The sequence below is a fragment of the Cygnus olor genome, chromosome 8 (assembly GCF_009769625.2).
Source record: "Cygnus olor isolate bCygOlo1 chromosome 8, bCygOlo1.pri.v2, whole genome shotgun sequence".
Taxonomy (NCBI): Eukaryota; Metazoa; Chordata; class Aves; order Anseriformes; family Anatidae; genus Cygnus; species Cygnus olor.
In genome coordinates, this window is record NC_049176.1 from 30,451,680 (window position 1) to 30,470,927 (window position 19,248).

The window sequence follows — 19,248 nt, forward strand, 5'->3', positions numbered from 1 at the left end:
TTACAACAAAGATGACTCCGGTGCAGGAAGGAAATATTAGTTTTCAATCTCTAATTGCTTCGCTGTCCTAAAGATCCTACAAGTGGACGTGATCCTCTGGGGCTCAGTGATTAAGTAAGGATGATTAAAATGGTCAGTTTGACCAACTGAGCCAGACTTTTTTTTTCCCCAAGTCCTTTAAATAATACATAATATATCTCCCAGGAAATACAGTGGGCAGTCGCTTTCGGTCAGCTAAAATGTTTCCCATCTAAAACAATCCCTGCCATGCTGGACTCGTGATAGGAAATACGGTTGTGTTGGAAAGAGCAGGCTCGATTAATTACGTGTTCTCTTTACAAGTATTTCTCTAATGGTCATCTTTTGGTTTCTGCAGAATAAAATCTGAATCTGAAGAGTGAAATCACTGCATTTGCTGACTCAGAAATTCTCAATTATTTCACCCCGTGCATCCACAGTCAGCAGCAGCAGGCGCTGGCTCTCCGTCCGGCCTTTACCTCCTTGTTAGCTCACGCAAACGCGTCCTTGTGCTCCAGAAATGGGCATTTCAGCGTCCTGTGAAGGTTGTATCCATCTTCTTTTTGTCTCCAATTTTACAGAACTGGGAATTTAGGTATTACCTTGGAAAACTTTGGATTAACCTAGGCCAAATAATAGTTATTAAGGAACGTGTAGTCTTTCAGCAGTCTTTCCCTAAGGTATTGTTGTCTTCGGTATCTTTTAAAATAGCCTGAACATTCCTGGGTACAAATAGGTTTTCCTATTTAACAATGTTTTTGTTAAAAGAGAAAAAACAAACGGTGTTAAGGGCCCTAGAAATGTGTTTTTTTCTGCAGTGTTCCTGGGTTCCAAGCTTTGTCTTTTGAACTGGAAGATATTAAGAAACCCAAGGGTCTGAAGCTACTCAGCGTGTCACTTCTATTTAAATAAGAGGTAAAAAGTGAATTATCTCTTTACTGTTTGAAAAGTTTTATCTGTCCTAATTTTGGCCTCTGGAATCACTCTGTAAGCTTTTCTTGGGACTTCTGAGTCAAAAAGAGAGCAGGTTCCAACGTGAAAGTGATGTTGTGCAGTGCAAGGCTGCCCCTTGAGCGCGGTGATGTTATCGCCTGGAAGATGCTTCTTTAAACAGTTAGCAGGAACTCGCTCTGGTTAATGACGGCACTTGTCTCCTACTAGACACTGAAAAATTACCTCCATGAGTTCTCCTCATTTTTAAGATCCTGCTATGTCCGGTCTTTTTCATAGAAAATCTGCTGCTTGCTTCCAGGCACTCTTCTTGCAGCAGAGAGCAGCGGGAGCCCTTCAAGGGAAGCGGTTCCGGTGCTGAGCATCCTAGAAAATCCCATCCCGAGGAGCAGGGCAGTGCGATTGTTCTCAGTGACTTCACCTAAAGCACCCGCGGTGCTTTAACTACAGGGAAGTATACGTTTTTTGGGCCACGTTACCGAGCTGGCTACAAATCCAGAGTATTTCCATCAGCATCAGTGCTCGGATGTGCAATGGTGCCTCCGAGCTGGATGTCCCATGCAGCGAAGGGAAGGTAACGGGCAGCTGGCGGTGCTCCGGGGTTCTGCCCCTGCCCCTTTCCCAGAGATGTGCAGCGCGGGTGAAACCTGAACGCCTTGCATTTTGTCTTTAGGCAGAATATAGAGTTGCCATCGCTTCCTGCCCCGAACGCCATGGGAGAAAGGCCAGTTTTGATCAGCGCCATCCGTCCGGCGATGTGGGGCCGGCTCAGCTTTCGGGGATGAAAGACGGCTGTCATCCGAAGCGCCATGTGAGAAACCAGTGTCTGCTCTCGCATGGCCTTTGGGGGAAGGGAGGCAGCGAGCGCTTTGCATACAGGAAAATGTCTGCTCGGGGGGTATTTGATTTCACTAAACAAAATATTATCCGACCTCCTTTGCATGGCTTTCATACCATAATGGGGTTAAAACGAACAGCCAAATGCAAATGGTTACTTTTCTTGTTCCCTCTGTGTTCTCATGCCCTCCACCAACCTTAGCCATAATATCCTTTTTTTCTTAAAGAAATATATGCAAGGAAATTAAAAAGACATCTCACTTTGGCTAGCAATAAATAGCGTGGAATTCAGTCAAATCCTAACGATTAGATACTGTTTATTTCTCCTAGAAATACTTCTCAGGCTGAATGTGTGACTTGAAACGAGCGGTTTTGGTTCCAAATTTTAAATTCATGTGTATGTCAGGAAAACATTTGCAGGATTTGATGAAAGCTGTTGCTACTTGAAACAATATTTGTTCTTGCAGCCTGTGTGTTGTAATTGCATGTGCAATTGGAGGAGAGTAGCAGGAGTTCTCTGAGCATGAACTTACTTTTCACCTTTCAGAGGAATATAAATAAATAAGAAAGGAAGTATTTAATGTGGTATATTTAAATTAGCTCTCTTAATTGGAAAACAGCTCCTGTTTTTTAGTCTCCCATGTGGCTTCTTTGGTCTTTATTAGTCTTCTCATCACTTCAGAGCTCTGAAATATGAGTGATTTTTGTATATGCAGAAGAAGGATTTTGTAATCTTCCATTTTTTTCTGTTTTGCCTGAATCTATCAAACTTTTTTTTCAATGAAGTGAAAGGGAAAACAGCTTGAAGTGGATTTTTCCTGTTTCACAAGATGTGCTCCTTGCTCAAGTTCTGCAGAACTTGCTAGTTCAAGCCAAACTAGGAAATATTTTGGATATTTTATGTTCATTAATCTGTGATGTTTTGGGATTTGGTGCTTCCATGGTGTGTGTTGGACATAAGCCTGGGTAAAAATGCCCTGGAAATGGGTGCGCCAGGCAGGTGAGGTTCTGGCAGCCCTTTTCTGGTCTGCACCAGCAGCTTCTGTCCTGGGCCAGTTTTCACCCAGGGAGGTTCCAGGGTTTGTCTCCCTCAGATCAGACCCGGGTTTGTCTGAAGATGCAGTCTGCAGGAGGGTCACCCTTAGAGAACACAGACACTCGAGGTTTGGAAATTCACTGTTAATTCACTGCCTGCTTGCCAAGGCAGTGGTTTTGTTATTTTTTGTGCTGTGCTTTAATGATGATCTTGCCCTCTGTGGAACTCCGCTGTTTGTTGAGATTTGGAAGTGAAATGGCATATGCTGGCCTTTGTGATTTACATTGTCTTTGGCAGAAGGCTTATTCAAAGCTGCTGAGAGTATTTGGAAGCATCATCTGGTCCAGAGTGCGCCTGCATTTCTCACCCATGTTCTTTTATCAGCAGCAGAGTGCTCTTTGGGGCAGTGCTGCGGAGCGACTCTGCCGAATTGTTTCTGTTGGCAATTCAAAGACCTGGGGTTTTGTTTGGGTTTTAGTGTGTTCTTCTGTCAGCCAACATCTGCTTGGATGTTTTCTGTTAGCATCCCTTTAATTTGGGGATATGCTTTGCTCAATTGCAACTCTGAAGTTATAGGAAGATATTTTGACCAAACCTGTTCTACCTTACGCTAATGGACATGCAGAATAAATGCATGCTGTGACCGATGCTGGTAGCTTGTCTTTGGTGAAGAGGCCATGATTTAAAAGTTTCCAGTTCCCTTGGTTCGACAAGACTCCGATCTCTTGACCATCGAAGCACGTTGCCAGGCTTGCCTGCTCACCTGGGCTGCCTAATGAAGGAGAGATGGAAGGAAGAACGCACCTACGGGTCAGGAACGGGAAGTGGTAGTCACTGATAGCTGATTCATGAAATACTTCACATTTGTGTAAACCAAAAAAAATAATAATTAAACGCATGTTTTTGTACACGTGCCAAAAGCGTGGGACAGCTATAGACTAAAATGAACGCCCTGATCTGGCGTTAGGAACGCGGTGCGGTTCAGTTCTCATGTGCGCATGATGAACAGCAGAGAAGCATACCGTACCACGAAGGAGCGCAGCAGTGCCAGCTCGTCAGTTGTTTTGTGTTTATAAGCAGATGCTTATTCTTTAATGTAGGGAACGGTCGGTATATTACCCACAGTGTGACTGATTTACCAAGAGATGCAGGCAATTTGTTTCCGAGCAGAGATGTGTCTGGGCTAATACAGTGCAGGCGCTCTAATGACAGTGCAGTTTCCAGTGCTTTTTCTTACTTTCCAGTTTTTTTAGAGACCGGGGTTATGAGAAATAAAATTAAGAAATCCATCTGTAGCAGTCTACGTTTTCAGGGGAGAATGTACTGGGGAGCAGCAGAATTAGAGATGCTCACACGCCCAAACCCTATAAAGGTATTGCAACTGATAGAGCTGCCGCTTAATTCTGGCAAGTCAGCTAAAATGATTGACCTATTTTTCTTTCAGAAACTTTGTTTATGTGAGAAGCTTTATATCTCATATAAAATTAGCTTTATGTGAATGGGAACTCTACTTGTAATGATTTAGTTTAGAAAAGTAATGTCAACACCCCAAAAGATTTTTGGCTTTTGATTTCCCAGTGCCCAATGGAAACCTTTCGCAGGGGCTGGATAATGTCTCGTTTTGACTTCTGCTGCAGCACACAAAGAGAAGTGTCTTGACAGCTTCCAAACCAATAATATCTTACTTATGTTTCAATATATGAGTAACAGCCCAGGCTTTCCAGAGATTATCTTTTTGTAATGTCTTCAGTTCTGTAACATGCTGTAGCCAGATGAATGCGAGTCCTTCAGCGTTGCGAAGCCCAGGAATGCATCTCCTTTAAAATGTGCGTTATAGCAGGGATGTGCAGCAACATCAGGTCCCGGGGCCAGAGTTGTATTCTTTTAATTAAGAGGTGCAGTTAGCGGAGCACATGGAATTTCTTCCTCTGCATGCTGTTCCTTTCCTTTTTTCTAATCTTTTCTCCGCTGTGTTTTTTTCACGGTCCTTGGGAGTCTTGTTTTTTCAAAGTGATCCCCTGCTGACTATTTTGAGGTCTGTCTAAGCAGTTTCTTCAGCTCCGGTTTAAAAGGAGCCATTCCCTTTGATTAATTAAGTAATTCCATTGCTGCCCTTGTGATTAGCTTCCTTGGGGTGGAAGGGCTTGGGGGGGAGCGGAGGCGAGAGGTGCCGGTGCTCCGCCATCCGACCAGGGCATGTTTTTGTGCACCCTGAGGTTGTCACCCTGGTCCGGGGGTGTTGTAAATGAGTCTTTGCACCCAGAGAGCAAGGAGAAGCTGGCGAAGAAGCCGCCCCATGCAGGCTGGTGCTGGGAGAGCCTCCGCTCCTGTTGGAAGAAAAGCTGTTCCACATGGCGCTGTGCAGACGTCTCTGGTCCTTCTCAGCAGGCAAGTCCTACGGCAAGGCCTGCTGCTTTATCTGCTAAGGCAAGGAGCGAGGACTCCTCCTGTTAATCTCCTTACAGAGGCAATTGCTGCGGTGATAAAAAGTGCCTCAAGCCGTTCCCTCCTCCCCGGGGCTGGTTTGTTTTCCCTTTGCCCCACAGCATACGCACCGCTCCTCGTGTTTGCCCTTGGTCTTCTATTGACAGCGAATACCTCTTATTAGATCTCGCCTTGAGCAGAGCTTTGAAAATAGCAACGTGCTTTTTAATTGAATATCTGCTGATTCCTAGATGACTGCGATGGCAGGATCCGAAGCGCGCAGACTGGGGACATCTGTGTTTGTTCAAGAAACAACAGGAGATGCAGTGGATGGAAAATTGATGAAGTTTGCTGAGGCACAAGGAACTGGCAAGATACATTGAAGAAAGTGTTAAATAACAATCTCTGCTTAAGGCCTCAATCCAGCAAAGCACTTAAACATATATTGTAACTGTAAACAGTCGAGACATCCAGTTGATTTAAATGGAACTACTTTTGTGTTTAAAGTGAGATATTCACTTGAGTGCCTTTCTGGATCAGGGCCTAAGTGAGTGAGAGCTTGAATTGTTGGTCATTTACAAGAGTGAGGCCTGGAAGTGAGACCTGACCAGTGGTTGCGGTGTCCTGGGGTAGCTGAGCTCTCAGGGAGCCTTCTCAGGGCTCTGTCCCTGCTGCTACCTTTCCTGCAGATATGCTGCTTTTTCCTCGCTGACTTGTTTGCTCACAAGTCAAAGGACTTAAGCAGAACGTGGCTCTAAAAGATGCAGGTATTTCACCACGGGCCAGGTAGTGGTGTGAGTGATAACGTTATCAAAGGGCCTCAACCCTGTGTTAGAGGAAGAAAGGAGGAGCAATAAAAATGGCAACGTGTGGGTATGTTTCTACATCACAGGTGTAAGTTCATACACATCAAACCATAGGTGAGGTTTTAAAATATATCCAATCCTACGTAGATAATTTGCATTTTTTTCCGAGTCTTCAATCTATCCTAGAAGCGTTTCTTAGGGTAACAGGATTTTTTCAAGCAATTATCCCCATATGGCTTTGATTAGTGGGAAGAACTAGCTCAGTGTGCCTGATCCCACTGTCCCCCTGCAGCTGCCCTCACCCCTGGGCGCTGCCTGCCCCCTGAGTACTCTTCTGCTTTGGGTTCTCCGTGGAATTACTCAGCAACCATTTGTCTCCTTCCCCATCCGTGTGAAGTAGGATAATAATGTTTACTCACCTGTGTAATACAAGTCCAGATCCTTGCTTGAAAGGCCCTACTGTGCAGAAACCCCAGGTAGCACTATCGGGGGCGGGGGGGAAATCTGTACCTGCAGCTTCAGGCTATTCACAAGGAGCGAGGAGAAGTTTTCCTTGACAAATAGGTAAGGTGCACTGGGTCTGCGCTAGGGCATGATGCTGCTTTAAAAGGAAGTATTAGGGATTAACACCGCAATTGTCGCTAAGTCTTCGAAAAATGTGAAGGGCAATTTTCTCAACCTGTCAGGTGTGGAGATGCAGCAGCTGCTGTTCCTGAACTGTTCTGTTTGTGCTGAGCACCGCCTGCCTCCTGTGTCTCTCCTGGTTGTGTGTCCGTCCCACTTCTGACTCCCAATGGCAGATATGTTGATGGGAAAATAGTATGCCTTTGAGTTTGTTCCTCAGAGCTACACTACTAATTTTTAAGGAGGTTTTGTGTTCATACAGGCTTCTTGGCTGGCAGCTGCAGGTATCGAACAGCACAGAGCTGACAGAGGACGAAAGTCCCAGTAGCAGGGTGACAAAGAGGATCGAAGATAAGATTCAAATGTGCTAAAGCATAATGCTTAACAGTAGCATTGTTTTATTGTGGGTAGCCCCTGCAGGGCTTAGACAAGGTTTACGCCACAGCCTGTGCTGCGTCTACACAGCCGGTAAGGAGGAGGCTCCTTGCTCTGGCACGTTTCTCATCTAAATCTTAGTGGCAGCGATGTCAGTGGCAAAACCCATTGCCTTCAGTAAGGAGAGGAGTTTGCCTTAAATGCGTGGTGAAGTGTGAGGAGGAAGAGCAGCCCGGAGCAGAGACTTGACCAAACGTCCCATAACAGGTTAACAACAAAGCGAAGGCTCCCACGTGTCCGGCAGGCACCCTGCAAGCTGCCCACAGCACTCCTCGAGGAGGACCTGAAAGAGTACAGATGGTGAAATAAGCAGTTCTTCTGTTCGTCCCCAGCCGTGGGCAGCGTGTGTGTATACAGCCATGCTCAGTAAGGACCCATGTGAGTGTTCCCAGCTAAGCCCCAGGTCAGGAAGTACACCTGACAACGCTATAATTCGTGGAGCTGCGTAAAACACCTTTTCATAAGGCTTTGTTTCATATTTGTTGGGCTAAATCCGCCTACAAATTTTCCTAGCGCACAAACTGTATCATTGTTTTGGAAAATGCAAGTCTGACCACCGTAAATGGGTTTATATTTCCAACAGGGCAGTTATTTAATTTCCTGTTGGAAGTCTGCAAATGTTGGCACTGTTTGCTCCTTGGCAGGAGGCCAGAAAAGAGCACGGTATCGTTAACATGTACAGTCCGTTCGGGATTTCACTTGGGTTCAACCAAACTTTAGGACTGCACTATAAAAAAAAATATATATTTTTTGATTAAACTTCATAAAAGTAGTTGGGGAGATACGGGTGGAAGGGGGAGGCAGGGTTTTCTCTAGCATGAGAGCAGCTTTTGTTCTTCTGTACCTAGTCTTGTGTCTGTGTAATCCTGATTTTGCTGCAGACTTAATCTCACTTTGTAGTTTTCTAGCAAGGCCCCACGAAGTGAGGGTGAGGGCTGATGCCGAGATCGACACTTTCGGTGTAAGCACACGTTCCTGATGCAGTTACCTTCCTTGGGATCCGCCTGCAGGGTCCCTGCAAGGGTTGGGTGCCAAGGTTTGCAATCCTGGTAGGCACGGTGACGTGGCTGCAAGTCCTGGAGTCCCAGGTGCCTTCCCAGAGGATTCACGAGCATGTTTGGGAAACGCTGTCCTTAGAGACAAGTGCGCTGAAATTACTGGGGAAGCAAACCCTTACAAACAAAAGAGAGGTTTGTTCGGAATTTGTTTTAAATACACAGACTCAGCTCTGCAAAAATAATCGGACTGGTTCAGCACAAGAACACGTGAGTTACCGTGGGTGCCTGATGCTTTAAGGAAGCAGGTTTCCTCTGCACGGCGGTGCTCCTAGCTCTCGTGGGCCTTCTGGAGCTCCTCTTCTGGGGCCAGCATCCTCAGGTACTTCTCCGTGTGGTCTGCAGTGTAGCTGTACTCTGCACAGCATCTACAGCTTGAAATAAAGGTAGATGAGCCTGAAGGCAGGCAGCCAACTTCACTTTTCTTCTGCAAGTTTTTCACTTTTAAGGAGCTGTGTGTTGCAAGCGGGCATTCAGTGATGTGGCAGACGCCTCATCCCTTGGCAGCCTTTCAGTCAGGGCCGAGCTGCGAACAGCATCCCCACGGCTGCAAGTGGCTGTGCACGAGGATTGCTGGGGGTAGAGAGCTGTGGCCCGTGCCGTGCAAGGGATCAGCTGTGCCATTATCGTGCTCTTTAGTAAATCTCGCACAAAGCGGTACTTCTGTGTAATCTGTGGGGATTTGCCCTGCTCTGAACTGGAGCGGCTGTTTTTTTTGCAGTGATTTGGGCGTGGAAGAGGCGCTCCTGGAGAAACCCGCGCGATGTGTTAACATTTGCACTCACTTTCTTTGGCTTATCCGACTCGGTAGTAGGTAAAGCCAGATGATGGAGAGCAGGAGAGAGACAAAAAGCATGTTTTGAACACCTGTCATATTTTGGTATCGTTCCTTGAAAGATATTCTAGGCTGATGATAATACATAGCTTAATCATTGATGCCTTTGGAATCAGAGCTGGGAGTAACGCAGGAACTGCTGTGTGCAGGGGCCGGGCTCTTTTTTTTCATCGAGGCCTGAAAGAAAGAGGCAGTGCAGCCAGAGCAAAATGCCCATAAAAACTGGAGTGTATAAAGTGTGTAAAAAATGATATGCCTGAACTTACGTACTGCAATAATGTACTTCTGCTGCTTGCTTTTTGTGTGTGTGTGTGATAACTCATTTAATAAGGTCTGTAGGTCTTTTTTTTTTTTTTCTTTTTCAGCATACAGATGAATACATTCATCTGTATTTACATCCAGAAAGGCAAAGCAGAGTGTGTTCTTGCCATATGCTCACGGAGCTTACAGCAGTAATAACTGGATAGGGACAGGAGACCCTCTGGTCCTTTACAGTTTCTTTTGGGTGTTAAATTTCATGCAGAAAATATGGTTCCTATTGCAGTTTGGCAGGCTTCAGAAATAAAGCAAATTTTTTCGATGTTCCATCTAAAAAAATTATAACGCGCACAATTTTTATTTCTTTGCTGTCTCTCAGTGATCGTGTCCAGAAGTTTTCCATTTTTATATAGGTTTGATCCAGGGATCTCAAAATTGTTTATAAACATTTTTTTAAAAAATATTTTCTCGCTGTTTGTTGCTGTGAGTTAGATGCGTGTTCTCCATTTAGGTACATGCAGAGGAGCACAGGTTTAATCACTTTTTGAGAACCTGAAAGAGAGCCCGTAGCAGGGAATAAAAGCCAGGGACGTTCTCCTCCAGATGCCCCCGTTTTAACAAAAATTTAAGATCAAAGCACCGTATTTTTTTGCAGCAGTTTGAGGCCTTGCCTGTGCGTGTCTCTTTTCCACCTGGTACACAAGCAGTCGTCTTACATTCATTGCCCCTTTTTCTTGGGTTTGCCCAAACTCCTCCACCGCTACCCTTCTACCTAGACCTTCCAAGCCCTGGCACCATCTCCTGCCGTGCCCAGGCTGGAAAACTATGGAGGGGAGTGGGATGTTGGCAGAAAGAAATTGTCAGCAAATTGGTTTTGGAGCTGCTAATTTCAAAGTTACCTTCATCCAACAAACGCGTTTTCTAGCGTTTCGTGACATTGGGTTGAAATACCTTTTTCTACGCAAGGCCGTGTACTGATCGGCTGCCTGCAGCTGGAGGTGAAGGCTTGCCCCTCTCCAGGGCAGAGGGGGAGCCGTGGTCACACTGCGGCTGCCCGAGATCGTCCCCGAGCTGTGACTGCCACCTGCGTGCCAAGAGAAACGGAGATGTGGTCCTGGTGTGCAGCACCTTGGCAAGAGTCGGGTCCTTTGTGGTGCTGCCTCTGTGCATTTTGAGTCAAGATGAGGCATGTCAACAGTTCTAACGCAAATTTGGACTAAAACTATCTATATTTAGACATGTAAAAGCAGCCTCATATAGCAAAAGGAGATAAATAGCTGCATAACAATGATGTCTTACCTATATAGTAATATGCCTTGTAGAAAAAACAGGACTCAGAATGTCCTGTAAGTAGCATGAAACACTTCTTGAAGCGCCACGACTGAGATGCTATGTCAACAACAGCAACAAACAAACAAACAAAAGTATAAAAAACTGGACTTGCACCACCATGATAAATAGCTTTGTGTTGAATATGTTTTCCAAGGAGCACTTCCATGTATCATGTGATGTGCAAATTTTAGCTAAACCTATAGCTATCAAATATAAGATAACAAAGTGCTTTAATTTGGTATCCTGACGTCGAAAAGTATTTTGCTTAACGGTCCTGAATGATGGAGCTTCAAGTCCTTAGGAAACAGGGAGGACGTAAAAATACTGTGATGTAGTAGGCTCACCTGGTTCATAAGATCCTATGTAAAACAAGTATAAAGAAAAAAGTGCATAAGGGAGTCTCTCGTTCTTCACAGAGGTTACACTGGTGATGTGAGGATGTTCTCTTCCTACGTGGGAATGACGAGAGGTGCAGATGAGAGAGGCAGTGGCCTCAAACACAAGAGGGAAGCATTAAAAGCGGAAATGAGATTACTGAAGATGAGTACAAAAGCTTATGATAAAGTAACAGAAAAGCTAAAGCACGGGATAGGGCTTAAGCTCTAACTGCTGATGAGAGTAGCAGAAAAAGAGAAAGAAAGCCAGGAGAAATGCTGACCTGTATTTGGTGCAGAGGAACAATTCTTGGTAGGCGAAACCAAAGGGCAAAATGTTTAATGCCTGTTTTTTCTACTGCTCTTCACCCTGCCCTGGAAAACTAGCAGGCACAATGAACGCAGGACTGTAATCTCAGGCTAGAATAAGAAAAAGAAATCTCGAGAATCCTTGGGTACTGTGGGTGTTTTCAGATTGCTCCTGTGGGTTCTTTCACAGCCCCGAGCCGGTCAGTCCCAGCCAGTCTCGGGAGCCACACCTGCTCACGGTGCGCGCTGCTGGAGAGCTGGAAAACACGAAGCCTGCTGAAAAGAGAAGTGCCAAGCAAGCATACACTGGTCTGCTCAACAACAGATTGATTATTTGCAAGCAGCTGGAAGAGATGAACAGACAACGTCCCTGGGGTTCTGCGAGCTCCTGGGGTCACGTCTCGTGTGCCTTTCCTGCAGGCCGTCTCCAGGCACCTGGCTGTAGTGAGACCGTGGTGGAAAGGCAAAACCAGACGGAGGGCATGCCTGGGGTAGGTCTCGGGGTCAGCAGAGCACAGGCGGAGCCTGGGGCCGAGCTGCTTGGTGTTTCTGCCCACATCCCGGTGTGTGGAGCCGCGGCTGTACGGGGGTACGCGGGTGGGAGCGTGTCGGCGGGTGCGTTGGTCCTAACGGCCTCGCTCAGCTGGAGAAACAGTCCGAAGAAATATGCTGAAACAGGGTAAGTGTGATATATTAGGCTTGTAAAGGAGCAATCACCTGTATGAATTACAGAATAGGAATGTGGTTGGGTTGCAGATCTTCTGAAACGATTGGGGAGTTTTGCGGAACAGAACTGGAGCGGAGCTGACAGTGGCGTACTGTGAGGAGAAGGCAAACATTGTGTTTGGCCGCGGCAGCAGAAGCAGCAGGGCACAAGAAGCCGTCTGTCCCTCTGCTCAGCGTGGGCGAGACCTCAGCTGGAGCCGTTCCGTGCCTGGTTTTGGGAAGCACATCTTAAGAAACGTACGGATCAGCTGGGGAAAGCCCAGTGAGAACAACGAGAATTGTCACAGAGCTACGAAAACATGACCCACAAAGGCTGAATGAGCTGGGGCTGCTTCACCAACCAACTAAACAAGCAAAAAAACCCCAGATATTACGAGTCTTCGGTACACAAGCTGTTAGGGGGATGAGGAGGACAGCTTTGTCTGCAGTGGCAGCAGTTGCTAGGACAAGAGATATTAGGCTTCATTTGCAGGAGAAGAGATTTAATTTAGATATGAGGAAAAGCTTCCCAGGGTAAAGAAAATGAAGCCCCTCACAGCCTAGGGAAGCAACGCAGACTTCACAGACAGTGAAGGTCTTTAACAGAGATTAGATTTACATCTATTAGGAATGGGTTCAGGAAGAGAGATGGCATGAGGACTCGGCCACATCTCTTTTACCCTAGGTGACTTGGTGACTCAGAGGAGATCCTGGGGAAGCAAGCTTCCCTAGGCTCAATGAATAATTTGTGAACAACTCCCTATCCTATTTCTTCTGGTGTTTACAAATATATACGTGAATTAAAGCCATAATGGTATCGTACCTAAACCATTTCTCACCTAAGACCTGGTAGAGCATGAAATGTTTTCTGTTATGGAAGTCCACAGGTAACAAACTTTGTTCCGACCTGGGCTGTAATACACATCCTGAAGCCCTCCTCTTCCCAGCTCCTGGGACTGCTCACACAAGGAAGGATGCTGCGGCACTGCACATCTTTCTTTCGCACGCCGGGGGAGGACAGCGGGGCTGTGGGTGGTATTCACCTGCGGTGTTTCTCTGGAAGCCTATTAGTCTTTCCTCGTAACAAAGTACGTTTTTAGTCCCGTCCAAGGAGATGACAAATACGTCTACTTTATTAATCACATGAGCCACTTGAGAACAGCAAAGCATCAAACATTTTGAAAGGATTGAGTATGTCAGAATCTCTAATGTTTTTTCTGTATCTGTGTAATAGTCTTTGATTCACTTCTGACTTCCCAAGTAGTTCGGGGCTGCCAAGAAGCCTAATCACTCAACACCAACCCGCAAAACTGAATAGACTTAGGTTCACTGTCGTTTTGAGTTAATGCATCAGTGATGAGTCTAGTCCAAGAGCAGAAAAAAAAAAAATCCATCTTCCAAAGTTGTGTGAGCCATTAAGAGGGGTAGCTCTGCTGGGACTAGTTTACATATAAGTTAAATACCAGATATGAGGGGTTGTCTGTGCTGAAAAATAAGTAGTCTGTCGTTATACAGAAAACAGAGGCTTGTTTCTCTACGTACATGTGTCTAACTCACAATTTAGGCCCCAAAGGATGTGTCTGTTGAAAAGAGGAGGCAGAGATTGCCAAGAAAAAAAGGCATGCCCTGCTCAAATAACAAGTATTACTTTCCCCTTTCTCCCTCCCCTCCCCATCGTACATACATATGCTTCCCCCCCTTCCTTCTTTTTTTTCTTGTGATACTCAATTTTTTATCCAAATGAGTGATTTCCCTAGCTGGGCTGAGCTGTAGCCTCATGAGTCGGAGGGCAATGTTTAACTTTTCTGCCTTCCATTGGAAACCCCAGCACATTTTTGCCCCAGTAACTTCCCCCCGACGTGACCCTCTTTGTGAAGCCTGCTGCTGCTTGCTGTTCCCTAAGGATCAGATTCACCTTTTTAATATTTATTAATTAGATTCGAGGTAAGAAATCTTGTGTTGTGTATGATGGCATCAGTCAGCCCTGCCAGAATCACACAGTTTTCTGGGATGCAGAATATCTGGATTTTGTGGATTTTCTTGTAGTGCTGGCCGAGGGGCCCTGCTGCATCCCGCACGTGCGCTTTACTCCTCTCCGTGGGTTTTGCTGTTTTTCTTCTGGTAGCTCCTCAAGGCCTTGTAAAGCTGCACGTGGTGCAGAGACATCCTGCGGAGGCTGTGGTGCTGGTAAGCTCACTGCCTGGCTCGGGAAGCCGAGAAGGAGATGTCCGGAGAAGTGCGTGCCTCTCCTGCTGCTCCAGGCCAGCCTCAGCTCCTGGCCGAGCTGCTCACGGACACGGCGGCCTCATATGAGACTTGCATGTTGCTTATTCAAATAAACAGTCGTAATAAACTGCTTAAATACGGTTCATTCTCCCACCGTGTAAACCCCTTCTCGTGCAGCGGTGGAGCTGGACCAGCCGCAGTTTGTCGAGCATTTGTTACCTGCAGCCGTTGCCGGCGTTCTCTGCGTGGTGCTGAGCAAAGGAGGAACCAGGGACGTAGCGAACAAGAAATAGGTGCTTGTCGGTGAGATCTTGCGGTGGCCAAAATGTGCCCAAATCTGGCTGACTGCTAATATTGGGCTGAAAGGAACCTGAAAGCAAATATACAAGGGATCAGCGAGGTGAGCGGGCCTTCGCTCCAGCTGTCATGGGAGCACGCTTACAATATTGCATACAGCTGTGGGAAAGCTAATACGAGAAAGCTTTTCAACAAATTGGGGGGAAATCTGAGAGCAAAAACATCAAAATGTTTTTTTTTTTTTTTTTTTTTCTTGGAATGCACATAGAAGTTAAGAGGAACGATCTTTTTGCCTGCACGTATTTCATTTGCATTACCGGCGGGCAGGGGGGTGTTCTTGAGAGCAGTGCAGAGGAAGACCTGGCTTTAAACAGGAGGAAGGAAATGCAGACAAGGAAGCCTAAATTTCAGAAGCAGTTTCCTAAGAGAAAAATCTGTTGGGCTGAGTAATATTGCGAGGGGGGTTATTGAAGCTATATAGCTTGAGATGTTTAAGTTGGACTGGGCAGCACTGGAGGGGAATAGGCAGCAGGTCCTCCCTGGCACGGGCTGGGATGTGCGCGTTGGTCCGGCACCTGGGGAAGTCAACAGGGTCTTTCATCTAGCTCTGGATCAGACCTGCACTGACCGAAGATGTTGCTCCAGTTTCTGTGATCTCAGCTGTGTGTAAACGTCCGTCCAGGTTTTCAGGTTTCCTAGAGCAGGGGGTGGGAAGGGTGGTGGGACTCCACTTGCAATTGGATTTATTTATTTTATTTGTCTCCGATGGGTGCTGGCAAACGCAGCCTTAGTATCTTATTAACATGAGATTAAAAGCGATTCCCCTTGAGAGGGGAATGCATTTTTTTTCCTCTTGATTTTTCATAGACAAGTTTAAACTATTTCATTAACATTAAAGTTGCAAGATTTTTCTGTTCAAAAGAAAAAAACCAACACAACCTACTTAATGCAAAGTCTCCGTAATGTGAGCCTTGGCGGTAGTCTTGGAAAAACCCCGAATAAAGATTTTGGTTGATAGCGTGTAACGTAAAGGCAATTGGCAGCATGTGCTTGTTTGTTTGTTTGTTTTACTGAGGGACAAATAAAGCATAGCAAATTCAAGCCTCTGGGAGGGGCTGCGCTATGGCCTTAGGTTTGGTGCCCCGGATCGGGTAGCCGCTCTTAGTCTTTGAATTCCAGAGCAATAAAGAGCCGTATTTTTAGTCTCTCAGATTTAAATAACACAGCATGATCCTCTGATACTGCTACGTCTCTGTGGGAAAGAGCTGTGGCGTATTGTGCTTTTCCTCCCTCATTTCCCTGCCATGTGTAGTTAATAGAGCAAGGGCTGGTGGTGTGCCTGGGCTGGAGAGGACGTGCCTTTGGCCGTCGCTCTGGGGCAAAAGAACTCAGCAAACTGTGGCTTCAACAGCGGAGCAAGCTCTTCGTGGGGACGTGAATCCATCCTGCTGGCACGTGGCAGCCTGCTTGCACCTTAGCTTGTCGGCCTGTTCCTTAGGTGTTTAAATCTTGTATTTAAATCTTGTCTATCCGAAATCACCTTATGAAGTTCGTATTTAGTGCTTGGTATTAATGCACTCTTTTTCCTTAAAGAAAAAATGTTTAAATCTATAAAACCATATTTTTATCCTGAGAATTGTTTGGAAAAATAGCGACTGAGTTTTTTGTTGTTTTATTTTGTTGTTGGTTTCTTTGTCATCCTCTGAGCTTTGGCACCGTCAACGCTCTGCTGCTTATTTCTGCGGTAAGCAGGAAGATGCCTTTTCAGTCATTGCACAGCATGCTGCAGCTGCACAGAAACGGAGACGGCCTCAGCTCTTCTTCTGCCGTCCCCAAAATCCACAGGGCAGATTTGTGGCCACCATTTTGGATCCTCTCCTGAGCGTGCATTCTTTCCCACAGCCGTTTAAGCTTTTCTGAATGTCTTTTTCCATTGGAAAGACGCACTCGGGCACTAAACATGCGCTTCGAGCCTCTTAAGTGAGTACGAAGGAGAGGAAGAAAGTATTTTAAATGGCCACAGCAGACTCGTTTCTCCTGTCCCCGGGGGAAGCATCCTGTGTGTGCATCCCCGTGCTGGCAGCGCTGGTGCCTGGGGTGTGCTGGCGCTCGGGCTCGTCGCTGCAGGGGAAGCAGGAACTCTGCAGCGGGCCACGCGTTGGGATGTTGGGATGCCAACGCTTTGCTAGAGTGAGCAAAGCGAGGGGTTGTTTGAGGCTTCGGCCTGGAGAGACTCTCGTGCATTGTTCAGAGATGGAGCTCTTTCTGCACAGGTATTTGTTCGCTGATATCAGGTGGAGGGATCAAGAGGGTTAGTAATTACCCATTTTATTAAACACGACAGAACTGAACCCGTGCTGCCCTTCGGAGCACTGTGAAATGACTTGCAGGCTGATTTTGGCTAAGATGCATTTTTTTCCTATCCTCTGCTAATTACATGCTTCTTATCAGTGTAACCATCCCAAAGCCTGTCTTTGACATCGTTTTCCCTTATGTTCCACCTGAGGCGGGCATGGACTGCTATTCCCATTGCTTGGGTGGGAAATGGAGACACAGAGAGGCTGAGTAACTTGTCCAGGCTGACACCGGACCCAGAGGAAATTATTTGGGGTTCAGCCCGGAGCTCGGCACGCTCAGACAGGCCCCGAAACCTCCAGGTCGTTTGCAGGGAGCCCTGGAGACAGCAGGGCTGGTTAAGAAACCCTCATTCACGTGTTTAGTGGACACGTTTGGGGGGTTTACTTCTTATTACACATTCTTTGTAAACAAATCTGATTTTAGTTGGACACGTTGAATTTTACAGCAAGTTGCTTAAAAAAATCTTTCAAGGAAGAAAGAATCAGCATAGGTGAGGAAGGCAGTTTGCTCAGGAGCTCCGACTGAGGCCGCTCGGCGTTGGGACACTGCTCTGGTACAGCCTTTAGCTGTGTCACCGGCGGGGCAGGTAGCCCCGCAGCAGCCATCAGAGTGGCTTTGAAAAAATCCCAAGCACCCAGCAGTTCATTTAGGAGCCTGTACTTTCCCCGACACCGTTGCTGAAGTGCCAGGTACTTCATTCAGCTTCTAAGCATGACATAAAAAATTATGAGAGACAGTAAAGTACAACCATACAGACGAGGTGGTGTTTATGAAATACTGCATTTTACATTTTTTATTCTGCTGTGCAATACTTAACGTGAAGAGCAAACACCCCGCTCCTCTATAGGTTTTGCTCGAAGCAATTTTTCATGTAATTCGGGATAACTGTTACTGTTTTGAGCACTCTGTGTTTTACATGTCCTGTTCTGCAATGAAAAAGCAATGAATTAATTCCAACTGGCTATAAACTGCTCTTATTCTGTCAACACAGAGCAGAAGTCCCGGTCGTCTTTCTGTGCGACACAAATTTTTACACTTTCCGCCCTGCAGCCGCTGCCTGCTTTCTGGGCACAGGACTGGGAATGCATATATTATCCCATATTTTCAAATAATTGGCCCGTACACGTTACAGACTTTGGAACTGGATTCTGGAAAGCAGCAGTGCTTCTTGGCACCGCTTCCTGGCACCGTGCGCGCATTTTTGCCGGAGGCAGCTCTTTGGGACGGCACAAAGGGGTTAACGCCGATAAGGCTGATAAGTCCCCTGGCTGCAGGGGAGCTGCCCGGCCCCGCTGCCGTGCGGGGGGCCTGGGGATGCTTTCTGCTTTAATTGGGGGTCTGGGGGACGCTTTCTGCTCTGACCAGGGGTCTGGGGGATGCTTTGTGCTCTGCTCGGAGCGGGCATGCAGTCAGCTGAGTCTCCCACCAAACTCTCGTGTCCTTTCAGTGCCAGCTTTCTGTAGGCTCAGCACTGGGACAGACGTTTGCAGCTCCATCCTTCCAATCTGACTACACGGCATTTAGTCTAAAAAAAAAAATAAATCTATGACAGTGATAGTCCTATTTAAACAGAGCGTGTAGGGGAAAGGAGCTGTGCTATTTACAACCAAGAACATTCAATACGTTTCAGAACAGAGTAGGTAAATAAACAGAGCGCTCTTACTCTCCTATGCTAAGATAATGCTGCCGGGTTAATCTTATCTCAGCTTTTCTTTAGAAGTAAAGCCTCTAAGTTTTGATTAGGGTGAATGTCATTTTTATCTCTCCCCAAAGCAGCGATTGTATTGCGGCGCTCTGTGTAAACACCGCAGGCACGGGGCCTGACTTCTGCTGTCGCTGGAGTCCGAGCGCCTCAGTTCAAATATTTTACGTGGCCACCCGAATAAGAGAGCAAAATTTGACTTTCAGGTAAATAGAAGCCTCCAAATCATTCTCCTTTCTGATGTTTCCCCGTCTTATTTTTTCCTCAGTACACAGTTTGCTTTTGCACACGAATTATTTTTTAGACATAAGTACACGAAGAATATTGCTACAAATTTTATATCCATGTAGAGATGAGGACAGATGGTCCGTATTCCAGAAATGCCCTGTGCTGGATTGCTGAACTTGCTGCAGACGTTGCTGACGTCGCACACGGCGTGGAGCGGTGCACGACGTGGAGGCAGGAGCGCTTTGCCTCCCCGAGCAGGGCAGAAGGCAGCGCTGCAGTGCGAACGGGGGGATCTCAGCTCAAACACGTGGCAGGAACAAAACCGCCTTGTCCTGACTTTCTGTGATCCCTCGGTTGGAGTCTTTTTGAAGATCCTAGGGATGAAGACCCTGTGTTGAAAGACTGGCCTAAGATATTGTCAAAAGGAGGCAGGAGGAG

The 19,248-nt window shown here is 46.5% G+C and overlaps 1 protein-coding gene and 1 long non-coding RNA gene across 2 annotated transcripts in view; both read left to right on the top strand.

Annotated features, from left to right (window-relative positions):
• Positions 1-19,248, top strand: part of ROR1 (receptor tyrosine kinase like orphan receptor 1) — a 156,370-nt gene that overhangs the window by 10,982 nt on the left and 126,140 nt on the right. The gene's annotated exons all lie outside the window — the stretch shown is intronic.
• LOC121073857 lies at positions 298-3,969 on the top strand. The gene is made up of 4 exons (XR_005821969.1): positions 298-563; positions 837-933; positions 1,271-1,543; positions 1,643-3,969. It is a non-coding gene; the product is annotated as an uncharacterized LOC121073857 (long non-coding RNA).